The sequence below is a fragment of the Gossypium raimondii genome, chromosome 13, assembly GCF_025698545.1.
Source record: "Gossypium raimondii isolate GPD5lz chromosome 13, ASM2569854v1, whole genome shotgun sequence".
In the NCBI taxonomy this organism is placed as follows: domain Eukaryota; kingdom Viridiplantae; phylum Streptophyta; class Magnoliopsida; order Malvales; family Malvaceae; genus Gossypium; species Gossypium raimondii.
In genome coordinates, this window is record NC_068577.1 from 5,886,180 (window position 1) to 5,900,366 (window position 14,187).

Here is a 14,187-nt window from a genome sequence, read left to right on the forward strand (position 1 = left end):
AGATAAAGAGATACAAAATAGAAAAACAACTTATAAAATAATAACAGTAATGTTTAAAATAAAAATAAAATTAAACAGATAAGTCTGAAAAATAAAATAAAAATGAATAACAAGAAAAATAAAAATAAAAAAACATAAAACTAAATAAAATCTAAATATTTCAAAAGAAAATAACAAAAAAATTCTAATACTAGTTTAATAACAAAGTTAGCAGAATAAAAATGAAAATAATAATAAATAGGATGGTTGGTTTGGAGGGTACCAACGGTGGTGTTGGGAGAAGGAAAAAAAATGAAAACCCACTAGCATTAAAAAAGGGTACATGGCCATGTGATAGACCATGTGAGCCACACAGCCGTGTGGTCAGACCATATATTTCTTTGAAGCTATGTGGCCTATTAGAAAATTTTAAAAATTTGCTCCAGTGTTCACACGACCTGTGACACGCCGGTGTCTCCAGGCCATGTGTTGTTACCGTTAGCTTCTCCCACGCCCGTGTACATGGGTGTGTGGGGCACACGGCCGTATCTTTAGGCCATGTGCCTTCGACTCAGACCGTGTGGTCAAAAAAATAATTTTGAAAAATTATCTCTAGTGTTCACACGGCATGTGACACGCTTATGTGTCTAGGCAGTGTGTCCTACACGGTCATGTGGTCTACCCCAGACCATGTGGACCACTTTTTTTCCAATTTTTTTAAATATATTTTTTTTCAAATTATTTTTTAATTTTTTAGGTAATAATAAAAAATAAGTGTACTAATCACTCAACATAATTAAAATAAAATATAAAAAACCACACTCGGGTTGTCTCCCGAGGAACACATATTTAAAGTCTAAGTTCGACTTCCCTTTTCAAGATAATGGTTAAAGCGGATCTTGGAGCTGGAGCTCCTTTCTCTCGTTATCAATATCACCACCAAAATAAAGTTTGAGTTGAATACCATTTACCTTAAATGTGTTGTATTCAGGACATGTTACCTCAATGGTTTCGTATGATAATACGTTCTGTACCACAAATGGGTTCGACCCTCTTGACTTAAGCTCTGTAAGGACCATTCATGGATCTGACTCATCTACCAGCACTTTGTCTTCAACTTTGAATTGATTTGTCCTCTTTACATGCGTGCCATAGCGTTGTTTTGTTACTTCTTTGAACGTTCTCGGTTTCTCATAAGGCTTTGGTCGCCATTCATCTAATTCATCAAGTTGCACCATTCATTTTCCACTTTTCCCTAGATTTTTATCACCTTGAACACTATACGATTCTAACACGTATTCGTGATTGATTTCCTGCAAAGATTGTTGAGTTGCACGATTACTAACATTATTAGAATAATGAGTATCATCTCACTCATTAGAAACTCTCACAATTTCATGTGTTGGAAGAGTAAACCCTCATGATGGTCACTAACTATAATTACGACAAAGGCAAGTGCACCTATCAAACAATAGTATAGCTATGGTGAGTATAGAGTATAGTATCCACGAGGACTAAAACTACTAGTAATAACTGTTTTTCTATTATTTAGCCAATAAATTAGGGTGATTGCTTTTAATCTAAATTTACTAATCTAAATTAACTAAGAACACAACAGAAAATGAAATAGGAAATAATCGAATAATACCAAAGAGAAAGACAATACCCAGGAAAGAATCCACCTAGACTTCACTTATTATTCTGAATATGAATTAAATGATTTATTCACTTGTGTCTTGATCCATAGAAATCCCTAAATTATATTAATATCTCTTTCGAGAGTAAGAATAATTAACACTAGGTTGATTAATTGAAATCTCTTTCTAATTAAAACTCCTTTTGTCGCATTAAATCGATCTATGGATTCCCCTATTAGATTTGACTCTAATCTGGTAGATTTATGTCATCCTATTTCTAAGATTGCATGCAACTTCACTCAATTATGTTAGATCTACTCTTAAATAGGGACTTTTGCTCCACTAAAATAATTACATTAAACATGAATTAATATCCCAAAAATATTAAAACATTAAATAAGCATATATAATTGAGAACAAGAATCAAATATTTATCATGTAATTCAGAAATCAAATAATAAGATTCATCATAGGTTTCATCTTCCGTAGGTATCTAGGGAATTTAGTTCATAATCTGAAATGAAAACATCTCAAAGTCAGAAAAACCACAAGACATAAAGAAATTCACTAAAACTTCAAAAGAAGTTAAAATGAGATTTTCAATCTTGAAGGAAATCCGCTTCTGCGTTGGCTTCGATGGCGTTCTTTGAGTAATTTCTTCAATCTTCTCTGAGTGATCCGTTAGGTCTTCTTCTAATTGTTATTTATATATGTAAAAAAATAGAACGTCGGCAATGACAATCTATTGCAAAGAAAAATAGAGAGAAAAATAAAGAACACAGATTTTACGTGGAAACCCTTTCGAGAAAAAAACCACGGGCAGAGGAGAAGATAATTCACTATGTCGAATTTGAATAATTACAAGAGAAGTAGACTATGTCTATTTATAGGCTTGTAAAACCATATTCTAATAAAAGTGTAGTAAGATTGAAACACCTTATTCTAATAAATATCAAATAGATGGAGCTTAATAAGGTTTGAAAAACCTTATTCTAAAATAAAATAAAAGAAGTGTAGTTCTATATAGATTTTACTTTTATTTTATTTTACCAATGTATTTTTTTAAATAAGGATTCGGGTCACTTAATTCTAACAATCTCCACATTGACACGAATTATCAATGAACAAGTTCTTCATCGCGAACTCTCAATGAACAAGTTCTCCATCTCTTCCATAAAACCCTTTAAGGGTTTAACTTCAACAATGAACACCAACCAAGTCTAAGTAATGTTCAAACTTGGTTATAAGAAGTGACTTAGCATCATATCTGTAGGATTTTGATGAGTACTAATTTTGCTCATAACAATATCACCACGAGCAATAATATCACGAACAAAATGATACCAAACATCAATGTGTTTTGTTCTCTCATGAAACATTTGATAAGGAATATGACACTCTATCTTTCACAAAATACTATACTGATTTGAAGGTCTTCATTAAGTTCACTAAAGAGTCCCTTCAACCAAATGGCTTCTTTACAAGCCTCAGTAATCGCCATGTACTCAGCTTCAGTGGTAGACAAAGCAACTGTAGTTTGCAAAGTGGCTTTCCAATTGATTGCACAACCTTTTGATTGTAAAGACATAACCTGTGAGATCTTCTTCTATCAAGGTCTCTAGCAAAATTAGCATTAACATACTCAATGACTCCATCTCTAGTTCTTCCAAACTGTAAGCAAACATCAGTAGTACCTCATAAGTATCTTAAAATCCAGTGAACTACTTTCCACTGTTCTTTATTGGGATTCGCCATGTATCTGCTAACTGCACTGACTGCATATGATAAATTTCAACATGAACAAACCATAGCATACATGAGAGATCCTACTGCACTAGAGTATGGAACATGTAACATGTACTCAATCTCATCATCTGATTGTGGAGACAAAGCTGATGAAAGTTTGAAATAGGCTGCTAAAGGAGTACTAACAAGCTTAACATTATGCATATTGAAACTGCAAAGAACTTTCTCAATGTACCCCTTCTGACTTAGGTAGAATTTACTAGCTTTTCTATCTCTGAGAATCTCCATACAAAGTATCTTCTTTGCTGGTCACAAATCTTTCATCTCAATTTCTTCACTTAGTTGTGCTTTGACCTTTCTTATCTCCCCTTTATCTTTCATTGCTATCAACATGTCATCAACATAAAGGAGTAGATACACAAAAGAACCATCACTATTTTTCTTAAAGTAAACACAACTGTCAAAGCTACTTCTTTTTAAATCATGAGAATTCATAAAGGAATCAAACCTCTTGTACCATTGTCTTGGTGACTATTTCAAACTGTAAAAGGGACTTTTTTAGCAAGCAAACATAGTCCTCTTTTTTTGAGACTGTAAAACCCTCTAGTTGTTGCATGTAAATATCCTCCTTAAGTTCTCCATGCAAAAATACATTTTTTACATCTAACTGCTCAAGCTCCAAATCATGCATGGCCACAATACCAAGCAAAACTCAAATCGAACTATGCTTCACAACTGGGGAGAACACATCTGTGAAATCCACTCCTGGAATTTGACTATAACCCTTTGCAACAAGCCTTACTTTATATCTGGGTTCTTCAACTCCTGGAGTCCCTTCTTTCTTTTTAAAAACCTATTTACAACGAACAACACTTTTACCTTTAGGAAGTTTCACAAGATCCCATGTTTTGTTTTTGTGGAGTGATTCTATCTTTTCTTACGTAGCAAACATCCACTTTTCTGAGTCTTCATAGCTAACTGCATTAGAATAATTAGATGGCTCTTGGTTTGCATCTATATCTTCAGCCACATTTAAAGCATAAACAACTAGATCAGCCTCGACATACTTCTTTGGAGGTTTAATTTCTCTTCTAAATCTATTTTTGGTGAGAGAGTATTGTGGTGAAGATGCAACTCTATTTGAATTTTTGTACTGGCTTAAGTAGTCGACTCTATTGTAGATTCTGGATTAATCTGATGTTCCACCAGCTTTTGATTTTCTTTATTAGAAGAGTCTTTAAGAGATAAGTTAGGTAGCATAGCAGTTTCATAAAAAAACATCTCTGCTAATCACAACTTTTCTATTTTCAGGACACCATAACTTATACCCTTTTACACCAGCTTTATAACCAAGAAAAACACATTTAATGGATCTCGGTTCCAATTTTCCATTATCAACATGAGCATACGCAGGACACCAAACCATACTTCTTGTGGAGTCTTTTTCTCAATGACAATGGATTGAGATCGATTGATCAAAAAACATGCAGTGGAGGCTGCTTCGGCCCAAAACGACTTTGGTGAGTTGGCATTTGACAACATATATCGAACTTGTTCCATGATCGTTTTGTTCATTCGTTCTGCAACACCGTTTTGCTGTGGAGTATGATGAACTGTCAAGTGTCTCACGATCCCTTCTAACTTGCGCAGTTTATTAAACTCATCAAAATAGAACTCTAAGCCATTGTCTGTGCGAAGGTATTTTATTTGTTTTCCCGTCTATTTTTCAATCATAGTTTTCCAAGACTTAAATGCGGAAAACATATCACTTTTCTTCTTCAGGAAGAACGCTCAAACTTTTCTGGAAAAATCATAAATAAAAGTTAGCATATAATTAGCTTCACCTCTCGAAGGCACTCTAGATGCCTCCCACATATCAAAATGAATATACTCCAATGTTCCCTTCGTGTTATGGATTCCTCTGGTGAATCGAACTCTCTTTTGCTTCCAAAAAATGCAGTGCTGATAGAACTTCAGTTTTCAAATTCCTTGCCCATCAAGAAGTCCTATTTTGCTCAATTTTGCCATGCCATTCTCACTCATATGCCCTAGGCTCATATGCCAAAGTTTAGTAATATCAGCATCTAACAAGGAAAAGGAAGCGACAGTTGCATCACCAGTAACAGTAAAACCCTACAGAACGTATAACTTGGCGGTCTTTCTCTGCCCTTTCATCACAATGAGGGAACTTTTGAAAATCTTCAAAACCCCACTTTCAGCTGTGTATTTGTACCATTTTGAATCAAGAGTACTCAACAAAATTAAATTTGTCTTCAATTCTGGAACATGTCGTACGTTACTAAGTGTTTTGACAACACCATCAAACATCTTAACTTTAATTGTTCCAACTCCTGCAATTCTACATGAAGCATTATTTCCCATCAAAACAACACCTTCAGACACTATTTTGTAAGTTGTAAATCAATCCTGATTGGGACTCATGTGGAAAGTGTAGCCCGAATCAAGGATCCACTCCTCGCTCACTTCAGAATTGTTGACAGAAGCGACTAGAAGTTCACCATCGCTGTAGTCTTCTACAACATCAGCTTTACTGATATTTTCTGGTTGTTTTCCATTTTGATTCACAGCCTCCCTTTTGATCTTGTTCTGTAGCTTATAGCACTCAAATTTAATGTGTCCTTTCCTCTTGCAGGAGTTACAAGTTTTACCTCTGTTTGAAGACTTTGATCTACTCTTGGATTTACCGTGAGGATTTCCCTATGTCCTTCCACGATCATCATCAACATTCCAATCTTGTCTTCCACGAACAATGAGACCCTCTCTTTGAGAGTCGATTTTAACTACAAGATGCTTCATCCTATCATACAAGGTTAAAGAATTATAAACCTCATCAACTGTGAGAGACTCGCGGCTATATAAAATCGTACCTCTAAAGGTTGAATAAGATGAGGGCAATGAACAAAGTAGAATCAACCCTAGATCTTCCTTATCATATTGAACCTCCATGGCCTCCAAGTTTGAGAGAATTTCTTTAAACACTGTTAAGTGTTCGTGCACCGACGCACCTTCCTCTAAACAATGAGCATAAAGATGCTGCTTCATATGCAGCTTGCTAGTTAGAGTTTTCGACATACATATTTTTCCAACCTCTTCCATAATCCAGTGGCAGTCTTCTCCTTCATCACATCTTGTAAAATTTCGTTACATAAAGGTAGATGTAACTGTGTTAACGCCTTTTGATTCTTGCGCTTCTTCTCTTTCTCCGTCAATGTTGAAGGCATCTTATTTACCCCTAGTAGGGCTTCCTCTAAGTCCATCTGTGCAAGAACTGCCTACATCTTTATCTGCCACAACGTGAATCTGGTGTTGCGATCCAACAGTAGAATTTCATACTTCAAAGATGTCATTACCGTGATTGAGATGAACAACCCAAAAGCTCTGATACCAATTTGTAAAAAAATAGAACGTCAGTAATAACAATTTATTGCAAAGAAAAAGAGAGAAAAATAAAGAACACACAAACTTTACGTGGAAATCCTTTGGGGGGAAAAAAACCACGGGCAGAGGAGAAGATAATTCACTATGTCGAATTCGAATAATTACAAGAGGAGTAGACTATGTTTATTTATAGGCTTGTAAAACCATATTCTAATAGAAGTTTAGTAAGATTAAAACACCTTATTCTAATCAATATCAAATAGATGAAGCTTAATAAGGTTTACAAAACCTTATTCTAAAATAAAATAAAAGAATAGTTCTATATGGATTTTAATTTTATTTTATTTTACCAATGTATTTTATTTAAATAAGGATTCGAGTCACTTAATTCTAACAATAGACTTTAAAATGCTAAGGAAGCCTAAAAATTGAGTTTTTCCGCGTGTTTAGGAAACAAGATGCGAAATCGACATGAGTTGGCACAGGGGAGAGTGGCCAGCCCGTGTGACTCAGACGAGCGTGTGGCCAGTCCATGTGGAAATGCTGAGGCTGTGTGGATGCTGAAAACAACTCTTTTTGCTCAATTTTGGCTTCTATTTCGCTCATTTAGCTCCCCTATGCTTTCTTAAGTATAAAAACATGAATTTGAAGGATTAGGAGCATCAAATTCACTAATTTACATAATTAATCATCCAAAAATGCATTAAGAATGGGATTGAAATATGTTACTTTTATAGCTTATCAAATGTCCCCTCACTTAAGCGTTTGCTTGTCCCCAAGCAAAATGCTCAACTCACAATTAAAAATTAATCTTTCTCAACTTATAATTCTCATCAATAATGTTTGGTCATAATTCACAAATAATTATACATTGATAATTTAACTAAAAGAGCACTAAAGATTCAAACAATCCAAGTCGAGCATTTTTAAAGCATGAAAACATAAATATTTCCCCTTATCTAAGTAATTACCTTTAATTCAAAATCGACAAGAATCGACATCCTCACTAAAGATTCACTCAAATCACTCAAAGTGTTTAAGGTTAAAAAATAAGCACTCAATAGTCAAACATGAAAAGTCATTACCATAGGCTTGCATGAAAATCAAATCTCCACCACTATAAAATGAGATGATACACAATCAAAAGGTCTATAAGAGGTTGTAATGGGGCTTAGGTTAAAGGTGTGGAAAAAGACTGAAAAAGATGGTTAGAATCGAGATCGAATTGATAAATTACCAAACTAGAAAAATAAACAAATGTTGAATTAAAAATAATTACATCAATCGAAAGCTATTCAAGAATGACTCGAGCTTATTCTCAAAAATGAATTTAACTATTTAAGCTCAATTAACATAGAACTAAGTGATAATCAATATATATGTATTTTTATTTTATTTTTTAAATTTTCTTCTTTTTTTTGAGAATAATAAGAAATAATTTAGCAACTTAAACAAAAAGCTTAATAAAAAAATTAACCAAATCAAATCTCGATAACAATGGAGTCAATAAAACAGGAAAAATTCTCAATGAACAAAAAATGAGTTATGGGTTAACATTAATGGGTAAATCAAGAAACGGTGTGTTAAGCTCAAAGGGGTTCACTAGGGGTTAATTATGTAGGTAGGCTTTTTATGGGATAAGTGGGTTAAAACCTAAGTGCCTTTATCATATCAGTATATCAAATCAAAGGTGTGGTCTCGACATGCATAATCGAAGCAAGTTCTAGAATAACAAATCAATATTGACACACTCAGAACCAATAATAAAAATGAGCAAGAAAAATGTATGCTTTAAAGGCTTAAAATCTCACAAAAAATTATAGTTTTTGATGTCAATCTTGCAAATCTCAAACTTCAAGGTAATACCTCAGTTCAGGGAAACAACCTAAAATTTTTTAATTCTGAAAATAGACTTATCATGCTTGATCCTCTCATATCTTAAAGTTTAAAACAACCAATGCACAATTATCTATGAATTTAATCTAAAACACATCAATAAAAATCACAAATCGATAAAAAATCATTCTAATAGTAGTATGAGAAAATTACTTAAACACAAGACATAATTCAGGGATTTTCTATTAATTATATAAATAACCTCCCCACACTTAAGATGTACATTGTCCTCAATGTACAAACATAGATAATCACATTATAAGCAGAATATCATAAGAGAGGAAGAAAACTGAAACTACCCTGAATACTGGATGAAATCTCCAGAATAGTGAAAAGTGATGTTGTAGTCAAATCTAAATGTAGAGCACGATTTCGTACAAACTAATAAGAAAATAAACACAAATTGTGAAGAAGATTAAGGGATTAAAACTCAATTAGAAACAACCATAAAAATAAAAAATATAGTTCAATATATAAAAACGAAATAAGTCTAAGAAAATAACAATAAACATAAAAATAAAAATAAAATAAAACAAATGGACTCAATTGTCCTCATCATTAGATGCGTCGGTGTCGTGAGTCGTCGGCGCTGAGGAGGAGATATAGAGATGCTGACAGGTTTGCTGCAATGTCGCATCAATACTGTCGAACCTCTAAAAGCAATGCTACTTGAAACGAGTGAATTGCTCGGAGAGGTCTGCTAAAGTAGCAGCAGAAGAAACATGAAGGTGACTCAAAGGTAGAGGATGAGGTGAATCCTCGTGATGGAAGGGGACATCATCAGTGAAGTCCTCGGGTTCATTCTAAGAGTGAGAATGAACGAATTGGTACTGAACAAGATCTACTCCACGACGCCGCTCAATCATCCCCATATGGATCATGCTCGAGATTCCCTGTGGGGACATCTGGTCACGAGTGTAAGTGTAGGGGACTGCTTTGGTGTGTCAAGGAGATCGAAGTGTCGAGCAAGTCGAGTCACATAAGGGCCTAAACAGATGTGACCCTTCTTGTGGCGGTCAGTTTGATGGCGGAAGGCTAAGGCGATGAAGTATGCCGAATCAAATATATGCCCGGTGGCCATGCTCCATAGAAAATAAACATCAGTGGTATTGACGACTCCAGTGCTCTCTCTCCTACCGGTCAAACTATGAGCTAAAAGGGCATGAAGATACCGTAAGGTCGGAGAGAGTGAAGTCGCCTTCGAGCTACTCGCATCATAAAGTGTCCTACTCACCTTAAGCTCTGGCCAACAACGAGATGGCGAGAAATGGATGTGCTGGTGTAGGTGCAGGAAGTTCTCGGCACTCATAAACACCTCAACATAGAGTCCTATAGCAGCGCTAAACTCGGGGACACTCATATGGCACACCAAACCACCAAGTCTGAAAGTAATGGTGCCCGATTGGTCATTAGTCATCATTACCTACTGTAGAATAAATGTAGAACAAAACTCCAAAGTAAGCTCCATGTATGTGGGCTCGATGATGGAGAAAAATTGGTCCTACGGGGTTGTAGTAATAAAGGCGCGCACTTGATTAGCTATTTGGACCTACTCCAAAGCGGCCCAATCAATACATCAGCCTAGGCCGAGTGGGTGCTGTCGAAATAGTTGAAATAAATTCTCTTGGGGCTCCGTAGAAATTGGAGATAAGGGTGGCAGGCCTTGACAGAAGCGCTCGAAGAAGAGGTCGTACCAAGGGTCTTTCGCTTTTTCGAAGCAGGGACGACTACCTTAGACTTGCCTCGTGTTTTCGTCATGGTGTGCCTGGAAACTAAATAATTCATCAATAAATAAAGCATCACCAAGTAAACAAACAAAGAAGCTGAGAAATAGTTGTGTAAATTAACATACGACACTAAGAATCATCCTAAGACGCGCATCGAAGTCTAAATTGCCTAAATAGAAAATTCATTCCAAAAACACTATTTACTAGTATCAGCCATGTAAAAATAATAACAGAAAAGAAAAAGAATAAAATGGGTAAACAAGCAGCAGGGAATCAAAAATATGAAACTAGGGATGAATCATAGATGTAATAATAAACTACACAGTAGCATAAAGAATAATAAATGGATGATAAGAACAGGAATTAAAAATAGTATTAATGTCAGGAAACAATTAGAACCAAAAAAATAAAATTATAAAACTAAGAATAGAAAATAATAGAGAGTAAATAATGAATAAATAAAATAAAATAAAATAAAATAAAACTAATAATAATAATAAGAAACAAGAAAAAAATAAATAATAAAGGAAATAGGACAAATAGTGGTTGACCGACAAGGGAATGGTGGTAGCGACCGGACGGCGGCGGTGGAATGGGGGACGGTGGCGGTAGTGTGCGCAAGGTGGGGGTCAAATGTTGGATAGACGGTGAGAAGTGAGAAGGGAATGGAAAGGGGAGATGGTGAAAGAGGGAGAGGGTTGGTGGTTTGGGGCAGTTGCGCACGTGGGTGCAATGGGTCGGGCCGAGGTTTGTGGCGCGGGGGGCTTGGTGGAGGTTGAATAGGAGCAAAAAGGTAGAGGAGAAGGGGTTGGTGAGATGGGGCAAAGGAAGGGGATCTAGTCGTTCAGATGAGGGCTTGGAAAGAGAAGGGAACAAGAAGAAGAGGGGGCGGACGTTCGATCAGAATTGGGACAACGGGAAAGGAATGGCGACCGGAAAGGGAGTGGTTGGCGGCTAGTGTTTGTTGGGAAGGTGGGGGAAGAAGATAAAACAAATGAAAAGAAAAGTGGGGCTAGGGTTTTTCAAGGGTGAAACGGTTGTGTTAGGGCCCGTGTTAGGCCACACGGCCGTCTCACATGCCCGTGTGCTCTCGTTCAGCCCGTGTGCGTTAAAATTTTTAACCTAGTCTTCACATGGCCTTAGACACACCCGTGTGTCAAGGCCATGTGGCACACACGGCCGTATCACATGGCTGTGTGCAACCTGCTTCATTTCTCCCACGCCCGTGTGGTTCAACCGTGTCTTGCACACGGCTATGTGCTTGGCCCGTGTAACTCTTTGACTTGTTTTAAAAATAAAAAAATTAGCTCCAGGTTTCTCATGACCTAGGACACACCCGTGTGGACTATTTTAGGCCGTGTCTCTGCCGATTTTTGAAAAAACTAAGTCCTAGAATCCACACGACCAAGGACACGTCCGTGAGTCTAGGCTGTGTGGGTCAGATGGCCATGTCGCCATGCCATGTAACTCATTATCGATTTTTTAAAATTTTAAAACTAAGTCTTAAGATCCACATGCAAAGGACACGCCTGTGTGTCTAGGCCGTGTAGGTCACACGGCGATGTCGCCAGGCCGTGTAACTCACTATCGAACCCCTTTTAGTGGACACAGCCTGGGACACGCCCGTGTGTCTAGGCCGTGTGGGTTCAAAAAACCTACATTTTTTTAATATTTGAAAATTAATTAATTTTAAAAATATCATGAGATAAAATTAAGAAAATTAGCAGTGTTAACACTCAGGTTGCCTCCCGAGAAGCTCTTATTTAAAGTCTAAGCTCAACTTACCTCAAATTCGCACGGTCACGGTGGTTCGCAGAGTTGAAACTCCTCTTTCTTTCTGTCAATTCTATTATCAAAATAAGGTTTGAGCCGAGTAATATTTACCTTAAAACTGTCGAATTCAGAATGAGTTACCTCGACTGTACCGTATATGAAGACATTCAGTACTGTAAAAGGATTTGCTCCGTTTGCATTAAGCTCTAAAGTGGCAATTCGAGGGTTCGTTTTATCTAATAGTACCTGATCCCTAACCTTAAATTGGTTCGTTCCATCCTTATGCTCGTCATGTCATCGCTTGGGTTCTGCATCGTGTATTCTCGGTTTCTCTTTGACATGTGTCCGCTATTCATCTAGCTCATTGATCTGTAGCCTTCGTTCTTCATGAGTTGTTCTGTTTTTGTCGCATGAACTGGAACGTGGGTCTATTACGTTTTTCCGAGGGTTTTCCTGCAAAAAATTTTGAGCCACAAGGTTACTCATATTAACAGAACTTGTATAATCATCTCGATCATTAGATGTCTTAACAGAATCACGAGCTTGGAGTTTAATCGTATTATCACCTACACAAAGTATCAATTCACCTATACCAACATCAATAATAGTTCTGGCAGTTGCTAAAAAGGGTTGACTTAGAATCAAAGGTATGTCGCTATCCTCATCCATGTCTAAAACAACGAAATCAACTAGGAATATGAATTTATCAATTTTGACAAGAACATCTTCAATAATGCCCCTAGGAAATGTAATGGTTCTATTTGCTAATTGAATACTCATCCTAGTTTGTTTGGGTTTCCTGGGACCTAGTTGCTTAAACATTTTATAGGGCATGACATTAATACTAGTCTCTAAATCAGCCAAAGCATTATTAACATTTACACTACCAATTAAACAATGAATAGTAAAACTCCTTGGATCTTTCAATTGGTTGGGTAGTTTGTTTTACAAAATGGCCGAGCAAACTGCATTTAGCTCCACTTGCGACGAATCATCTAACTTCAATTTTTTTGCCAAAAGCTCCTTTAAAAATTTAATGAAATTGGGCATCTGCAAAAGAGCTTCAATAAATGGTAAGTTAATATGTATTTTTTTCAAAAGTTTAAGAAATTTACCAAATTGTTCGTTTGCGTGGTCTTTCTTTCTCGCGTTGGGATATGGCACATGAGGTTTATATTCCTTACCAACCCTTTTTTGCTCATTTTGGCTTACCTCAACCTTACCTTTACTTACCACACTTTCTTGCATCGGTTCTGGTTTAGATTCAACTAACCCTTCTTCATCTCGAACAGTAATTGCATAAAGCTGCTTTCTTGGGTTAGTTTTGGTGTTGCTAGGCAAGCTACCTTACGGTCGTTCTGAAATCAACTTCACAAGTTGACCAATTTGGTTCTCAAGCCCTTGAATCGATGGTTGTTGATTTTTAAGTGTTGTTTCATTGTTTTGGAAGTGAGTTTCTGACACTGAAATAAACTTCGTCAACATCTCATCAAGGTTCAGCTTTTTTTTCTTATTGGTAAGGTGGTTGAAAGCCTAGAGGGGGTTGTAGTCTTTGGTTTCCTTGACCACCCCAAGAGAAATTGGGATCGTTCCTCCAACCTGCATTATGAGTGTTACTATAAGGATTATACTGAGGCCTAGAATTATTACCCATATAGTTTATTTGTTCGTTCTCTCTGCTAGGACCGTAGGGTAGACATTCTAGATTGTTCATCCTTCCTCCATTCGTATTGCACTGCATCACTGGATGTACCTGCGTAGAAACACATAAACCATCAATTTTCTTATTTAATTGTTCTACCTAATTTTATAACATGGTAGCTGCATCTAAATTGAAAACACCGGCTGCTCTATTAGGCTTCATCCTCATGACTTGCCACTGATAATTATTCAGTGCCATCTCCTCTATAAATTCATAAGCCGCTTCAGGTGTTTTATTGTTTAGAGTACCACCTGCGGTTGCATCGATCAATTGCCTAGTTGAGGGGTTCAAACTGTTGTAGAAGGTTTGAACCTGTAGTCATAAAGGT